The sequence below is a fragment of the Pleurodeles waltl genome, chromosome 2_2, assembly GCF_031143425.1.
Source record: "Pleurodeles waltl isolate 20211129_DDA chromosome 2_2, aPleWal1.hap1.20221129, whole genome shotgun sequence".
NCBI classification, from domain to species: domain Eukaryota; kingdom Metazoa; phylum Chordata; class Amphibia; order Caudata; family Salamandridae; genus Pleurodeles; species Pleurodeles waltl.
Genome location: NC_090439.1, coordinates 1,046,799,497 through 1,046,808,082, shown reverse-complemented (window position 1 = coordinate 1,046,808,082; position 8,586 = coordinate 1,046,799,497).

The window sequence follows — 8,586 nt, the reverse complement described above, 5'->3', positions numbered from 1 at the left end:
GGGTCACATGAGTTTATAGAAAGCAGAAACGTCTGCATATGAAACCGGTTTTGATTGCTATTCCATTCAAAATATAATCTCCATAATCAAAGCTCTGCAGTGCCTATCAAACGCCCACGAATAAAAGAACATTTATTTCAAGCTCTGGAAAAAACACAAACCTCAGCTCTTCACTTTAACACTAACACATTAGTCACTAATAATGGGGAAAAAGTTGCTCATTAACAACTATTGTAACAGCTTTATATTATACGACATACGTTTTAATTTATGTTTTAAAATGTTCTCCTATAACTAACGGAAACGTCACAATATAGTACCATTGGTAATGCAACATGATTGTTGGAGCAGCTCCCACGGCATAAAATATAGGTAGTGATGAAAGGCTGAAAGTTCAGGTATCTTTAGATAAGTGATGTAATCTAATACCACTTACTATAAAGGTGATGTTTGTAGTGAGTTATATTGGTTGGTTGAAAATCCTTACTAGTAACACAAAATATTCGGCGTAGGCTAATGTTTATGGCTGAGAAAAAACCGGTGACTCAAAAGTTATATTACCTTTGGTCCAATATGAGTGAAATACAAAATTCTGAAAACAATTGGTGACCACATTGGGAACAAGTAGGAACATATCTTACATGTTATTTGTAAATCTATTAATGAAAAAAGCAAGGGTGAAGGGAGGAAATCATTTGAAAGAAGAAAACGACGAATCATGGATCCTAATTCACAAGATGTAAGAAAGTGGGGAATTGATTGACGGGGTGATAACCCTACTCAAGCAATAAACACAATGGCTCTCATTATGACATTGGCGGTAAATCGCACTTACCGCCATGCCCACTGCCGCCAACATAACGCCGCCGCCGCGGATACCCGCCAAGCATATTATGACACACACATACCAATCCATCACTATACAGCCACACACACAAGTCTGCCAGCCTAAAGGTCAGTGATAAACTGGCGGTAGCAAAACCCACACCATTACGCCAACAGAACAACGACCATTACATTATGACCCACGAATCACCGCAGCGGACATTCAATGGCGGTAAACCATTGGCAGTACATACCGCCACACTCAAAATACACACACATACAAAACTACGCCACATTGGTCAATTCAAACTACACACACCTGACACCCATACACACACCACACCCACACCACTATAAAACACACACCCACAGTACCCACAACCCTTTACGACTACAAAGCATTGCCATCACAGAGAGATGCAGCAAGAGCACCCACACAACCAGAGCCACATAACACCATCACCTATACACCACCCACGCACCCTACATCACACACCCCAACACATCACCCCACACACACTCACCCACACCACTCACAATACACCCATGGCACCACAACGACACCCAAGGTTCTCAGAGGAGGAGCTAAGGACCATGGTGGAGGAAATCATCCAGGTAAGGCCACAGATATATGGATCACAGGTGCAGCAGACATCCATTGCTAGGAAGATGGAGCTATGGCGGACAATTGTGGACAGGGTCAACGCAGTGGGACAGCATCCCAGAACAAGGGATGACATCAGGAAGAGGTGGAACAACCTATGGGGGTAGTGGCGTTCCGTGGCAGCAAGACACCAGCTTGCAGGTGGACCCCCACCTCCTCCCCCACAACTTGCAACATGGGAGGAGCAAGTCTTGGCAATCATGCATCCTGTGGGCCTGGCAGGAGTGGGAGTAGGACTGGACTCTGGTAAGACAAATCTCTATTACTATCACCCCCCCATCTGCATGCCATCACAAACCCCCACCCTTACCCTCACTCCCATCACTTCACGACCTCCCACATACCCCACCATCACAACCCACTCACCCCAATACAAAGCCCTGCATGCAACACCAATGCATGGACACCCCTCATAGACCTGCATGGACACCTGTCACCACTGCATGCACACTGGAGAGAATTACCTAGCCCACCAAATAACAACTCACACAAGGCAAATCTGCCAGGGCAATAACAACCATAGAGGGCAACACACCCATGCAATTACATCCCCACAGGTATCCCAGCCAATTTCACCAGAGAAGAGGTGCCAGCAACATCCAGTCCCCCCACAGAAGAGGCCCACAGTGATGACAGCAGCTCTACTGACCTGGATCTATATGACCAACCTGGCCCATCATGGATCTCCGGACAGTCGGTTACCCAAGCACAGTCTCACACCACCACAGAGCTTCCCCCCTCAGGAAACACCACCACAGCACCCACCCAGTTAGCCCATACCTCTGTCCCCAGGACACATCAATCAGCGGTGTGTCAACCACTACAGGGACCCCAGGCCACCCCACAAACACAGGATGATCAGGGACCTGGGGTCAGTGGCAGAGGGCACACGGTTCAGGGGACAGAGGCACAGACCTACAAGGAAGCTGGGAGGACAGCTGTGCGACAGGGGGAGGACAGGCCCAGGGAACGGACTCTCCAGGAGGCACTCACCACGATCCTGGGAGCATACCAACATTCCTAGGATACGCTGGGCCAGATACTGGACAAGTTGCAGGAGAACATGCGGCTGTAGGAGGGACAGCACCTGGGGATCAGGGAGGACTTGAAGGACATCAACACCTCCCTGGTCTCCATTGCAGGGGTGCTGGCAGACATGGCCAACACTATGAGGGAGGCAGTGGCACACCAGTGGGTACCTGACACTAGCCAAACCAATGAGCAGCCCTCCACCTCCGCTGCCGCTAGTGGAGAGGAGGCCCCACCACAGGTCGAACAAGCCACAATCACCCCACCCCCTGCAGAAGGAGAACCACCCGCAAACATTCCCTCCGATCTAGGCAGAAGCCAAAGACTATTGCCAAGATGCCTGCCAGGAAATGAGACTCTCCTGATTGTCAACCTTGTGTCCTACTCTGTCACCCTGTCCAACTTAAACTTCCATTGATCCCCTTCCTATGCCCCCTTAGACAATGCACCTGTGATAAAAATAGACTGGACTCTATCCTGGACGTTCCTCCATCATCACAGCCCATTGCACTTCCCCCTCTACTTCTTAGCACTTAAATAAACACCCTTTGAAAAAATACAAGTCTGGAGTATGTCAAATGATTTAAGGATGTATTCATTTATCAAAGTTTAAACATTGCAATTCAACTGTAAAGTAATGTATACATAGGAAAGACCTGTAGTTGGCTGCAGTTAACACACCAGGAGCGATAATGGGGAACCAATATCTGCAAATAGAGATACCAAAGGGCACAGTGACTGGGCATAGAAGTAGGAAGTCACAGCCTGCTTGTGACAATGTCAAACATTAAACTGTCAATGAAATGTGAAGCTAGACTGTCTTACCTGTGTGTCTTTGGAAGTATTGATGTATCACTGCAGTTCATCCTCATCCTCTGCCTCCTCATCTTCACTGTCCACAGGGCCCACTCGGCCATCTCCAGCCTCCTCCTCCTGCAGAAAAGGCACATGGTGCCTCAAGGCAAGGTTGTGCAACATACAGCATGCTACGATGATCTGGCAGACCTTCTTGGGTGAGTAGCACAGGGATCGACCTGTTAGATGGAGAGAACAAAATCTGGCCTTCAGGAGGCCAAAGGTCCTCTCTATAATTCTTCTTGTTTACCCATGTGCCTCATTGTAATGTTCCTCTGCCCTTGTCCTGGGATTCCTCACAGAGGTCAGTAGCCATGAGAGGTTGGGGTAACTAGAGTCACCTGAAAATATCGAGGAACAACTGTTAGCCAAACACTAACACTTAGGGCCCACACCATACCCATACACCAACATATACTGGGTGGGAATCAGGGCTCACCTATTAGCCACACCCTTTGCCTCTAGAGTTGAGCCATCACATTTGGGATGCTGATATTTCTCAGGATAAAGGCAACATGCACAGACCAAGGATACTTTGCATTGACATGGGAGATGTACTGGTCCGCCAGGCACACCATCTGCACATTCATGGAGTGAAAGCTCTTTCGATTTCTGAACACCTGTTCATTTCGCCGGAGGGGGGGACAAATGCAATATGTGTTCCATCAGTAGCCCCAATAATGTTGGGGATATGTCCCATTGCATAGAAATCAGCTTTCACTGTGGCCAAATTCTCCACCTGGAGGAAAACGGTGTAGCTGCACAGGTATTTAATCAGGGCCGACAACACTCTGGTCAGCACTATTGAGAACAGTGGCTGAGACATTCCTGCTGCCAAGCCCACTGTCACTTGGAAGGAGCCAGTTGCCAGGAAATAGAGCACTGATAGCACTTGCACAAGAGGGGGGATCCCGGTGGGGTGACGGATAGCAGAGATTTGGTCAGGCTCCAATTGGGCACATAGCTCTGTGATTGTGGCCCTGTCAAGTATACAGGTGAGGAAAATGGGCCTGTCCTCCATTGTTGCCAAGTCCACAAGGGGTCTGTCCACGGGGGGATGTCTCCATCTCCTATTCATCTGTAGCGGTTGCAAACTATGGGGTAAAATAGTGTGTAGCTGGTCATTATCTCTTAATTCCAACCACTACATTTCAATGCATTTTGTGATTGTAACAGTCTTTTGTTTGAGATGTCCAAATAGTGCATTTGTGTACTGTGACGCAGTTAGGATCCATGGCCTGCCCCCCCGAGATGGCGTCCACCTGTCCTGTATGGAGGGACAGGTGGAAATGAGGTAATTCCGCTGACGTTGTGCACCATTGCGGGAGACGGTCGAGAACCGACGTGCAACTCGTCATTGGTTAACATTGGGCCCTATGGGGAACAGTGGTCAACGGTGATGTACGCCAGTGGTGACGGTATGCACCGCCATGGACGTCACCCCCATTTTCTATCTAAGTCCTCACTTGCTACCTGACCTTTAACAAGAGAGGACCTACACTGCATGTGCTGATGTGACCTGTGTCTGGAACTGACCATGGCTCGTGTGACTGGGGAAAGGGCCCCTGCCTTCACCTCAGTGGAGTTAGAGCGACTGGTGGATGGGGTCCTACCCCAGTACCAAATGCTGTATGGGCCTCCAGACCAACAGGTGAGTACACTGTGTGTACGATGCATGGGGCGTGAATGCATGGAGTGCTGTGTGTGAAGGCCTCATGTAGGGGTAGGTGGTGGATGGGCTCTGGGCAGCGTGCAGCATGTGTGGTCGGTCATGTCTGTGCTGATGGAGACAGGAAGGGGAATGGTGGGCCATGAGACAGGACGGTCGGACTAAAACCTTTTCCTGTGTCTATTTCCCTGCAGGTCAGCGGCCATCTAAAGAAGGGTATATGGCATGCTGTCGCCAAGGACGTGCGGACCCCGGGGGTCTACGGCAGGCAGAGCACCCACTGTCGGAAATGGTGGGAGGACCTGAGACGCTGGGCATGGAAGACGGCGGAGGCCCAGCTGGGGATGGTCTCCCTACGAGGAAGGGTGCCCGTCGTACCCTGACCCCCTGATGGCCCGCATACTGTTGGTGGCCTATCTGGAGCTAGATGGTCTCTTAGGGACATCACAGCAGCCACAAGGGGTTGAGTACAGTGCCCCAATATACAACTTGCACCTGGTGGGGTGGTATCCGGGTGGGGGGGTGGGCCCTATGGGTGCCCCTAGGCCAGTTATGGCATTGCAGGGGAGGTCCCATGTTGGGCAGGGTTCTGATGTGAAAACTCCAACCAAGCTAGTAGGCATCCACTACTGGGCAGGGGTCAGTGGGTCTCAGGTATGTTGTAATTGGCATTAGGTGTCCCTATCCATGGCCTGGTGACTAGCATTATGACTGTTAGTGCATTGCCTAGTGCGTAGGGCTGTTCGCTGTGTGTGAGTGTGTTGTGTACGCCAACGGTGGTGTTGTTGGTGCCATTGAGCAAGTGTATCCTTTGTGTCTTCCCCCCTTTTTGTTTTATCACCCTGTCCTTATGTGCATTAGCATCATCTGGCGGATGAGCAGAGGCACCGGCGTAGGAGAGAGCTGCATCCCACAGGACCCAGGAGCCTGAATCCACTGACGGTGAGGGCACCAGTGGGACGGAGGGCGAGGGGAGCACCACGGCGGAGACAGGAGGGGACAGTTCGGACATGGATACCTCCTCCGATGTGAGCTCCGTGGTGGTGGCAGACTCTTCTGTGCCCACCTCAGCTACAGGTACAGCCGGAACCCCTCGCACCAGCACTGCCCTCCCAGCAGCCCCTCAGTGAGTTTCCCGTGCCCGCTCACCCAGGAGGGTGGGCATCTCCTTCGTCCCAAGCACCTCAGGCCCTGCCCAGTTAGCCCTGCTGCCCTGATTGAGGAGGCTATTGACCTCCTGCGAACCATCTCTGCTGGGCAGTCAACCATTGTGAATGGCTTCCAAGGGCTGGCTGTCCAAATGCAACTGACAAAAGCATTCCTGGAGGGCATTCACACTGGCTCGGCGGCCCAACATAGATCAATCCAGGCTCTGGCTCCTCTCTGATGGCAGCCATTGCCCCTGTTTCCAGCCCCCCTTAATCTTCCTCTTCCCAGTCCCATTCCCCTCAAACCCAACATATCCCAAGCACACAGTTAGACCAGCATGCACCCAGGATAACACACAAGAGTGGACATGGCAAACACAAGCACCTCACTTCATCCCACAGGCTCTCACACAAACACCATCCAGAAGCAGACATACCAACATCCCCTGCCTCCACTGTGGCCCCCTCCTCCTCATCGTCCACCACCCTCCCAGTTTCATCTCCACTCAAACCAGCATGCACTACATCCTCATCCACTACCCCCATCACCAGCACACCTAACAACACACACCCCTCACTGGCAGTCACCACCCCCACTTCCATGCACACGTCCCCTGTGTCCTCTCCCACTGTGTCTGTACCCCTTCCTCCCAAAGTACACAAAAGGCAAGCACTCAGACACCCAACAGTCATCCACCTCCCAACAGCATCCAGCCCATGCACCTGCACCCAAACACAGCAGACAGACACCTCCTACCACCACTCCCTCTTCCTCCACTCCCAAGCCATCTCCCTCTTCCCGCCCCAATGTCCCTAAGAAGCTTTTCCTCTCCACCATTGACCTCTTCCCTACACTCCCTCATCCCTCACGTCAGGCCAGGGCGGTCAAAACCCAGGCAAGCAGCTCAGCCACCCAGTCCACAAGCACAGTAGTGTCCCCAACTACACAAGGTGGGAAAGGATCCCATCCACCAGCCAGGCAAACGGAACGGTTGCCAGCCCCAAGTGCGTTGAGGAAAGGCAAGGAGTCAGCCCCAGCTGCAGAACGCAAGGGCAATGAGGCAGCACAAGCTGCAGGACGGAAGGGCAATTAGGCAGCACCAGCTGCAGGACCGAAGGGCAGGGAGGCAGCACCAGCTGCAGGACGGAGGGGTAAGGGACCTGCAACAGCAAGCATTGGAGACAAGGAGCCTGGTGCAGGGAATCAGTCGGAACCCCCACCACCAACCATGGTGGTGCATCTGTCCGAGGCTGCAGGGGAATGGCAGGAGCCTCCCCCCACCACTGCCAGCACCACCACCAACACCACACCAGCACCACTGCAGAAGCAGCAGCCCCAGTGGGCAGCTGCCCAAGGCTGCAGGGGAAGGGCTGGAGCCTCACCCCCCCCCACTGCCAGCACTGCCACCTGTACCACCACCAGCACTGCCACCAGCAGCAATCCCAGCACCAGCAGTCCCAGTGGGCAGCTGTCTGAGGCTGCAGGGGAAGGGCTGGAGCCTCCCCCCACCACTCCCAGCTCCACCAGCAACACTACCACTACCACCACAGAGCAGCCGTCACCACCAGCGGACAGTGTGTAGTCCTGACTCCATGGTCTGTTGTGTGGCCTGGCCCCAGCAAATCCTCTGGGTTTGACACCCAGCTGAGAGGCTATGACTTTGCACTCCCCAAGATCTGCATCACAGGGCACAATGCCCCATCCAGAACCTGTGAAGAAGCCATCCACTCACCCCATCCTCCACCGGATGAAGCTCACTGGGCACAATGCCCCTTCCAGAACCAGTGGAAGAAGCCATCCTCTCACCCCATCCTCCACAGTATGAAGCTCACTGGGCACAATGCCCCCTCCAGAACCAGTGGAAGAAGCCATCCACTCACTCCATCCTCCACAGGATGAAGCTCAATGGGTACAATGCCCCCTCCAGAACCAGTGGAGAAGCCATCCACTCACCCCATCCTCCACAGGATGAAGCTCACTGGGCACAATGCCCCCTCCACTACCAGTGGAGAAGCCATCCACGCTCCCCATCCTCCCCAGGATGAAGCTAGCTTGGCACAATGCCCCCTCCAGAACCAGTGGGCAAGTCACCCAATTGAAAGACTGTGGCTTATCACTCCCCAGGACCAAGCACAGCGCATGTTGCCCCATCCAGAGCATGTGGGCAAGTCACTCACTTGAGAGACTGTAGCCTATCACTCCCCAGACCAAGCACTGGGCATGTTGCCCCCTCCAGAGCCAGTGGGCAAGTCACCCACTTGAGAGACTGTGGCCTATCACTCCCCAGGACCAAGCACAGGTCATGTTGCCCCCTCCAGAACCAGTGGGCAAGTCACCCACTTGAGAGACTGTGGCCTTGCACTCCCCAGGACCAAGTACAGGGCATGTTACCCCC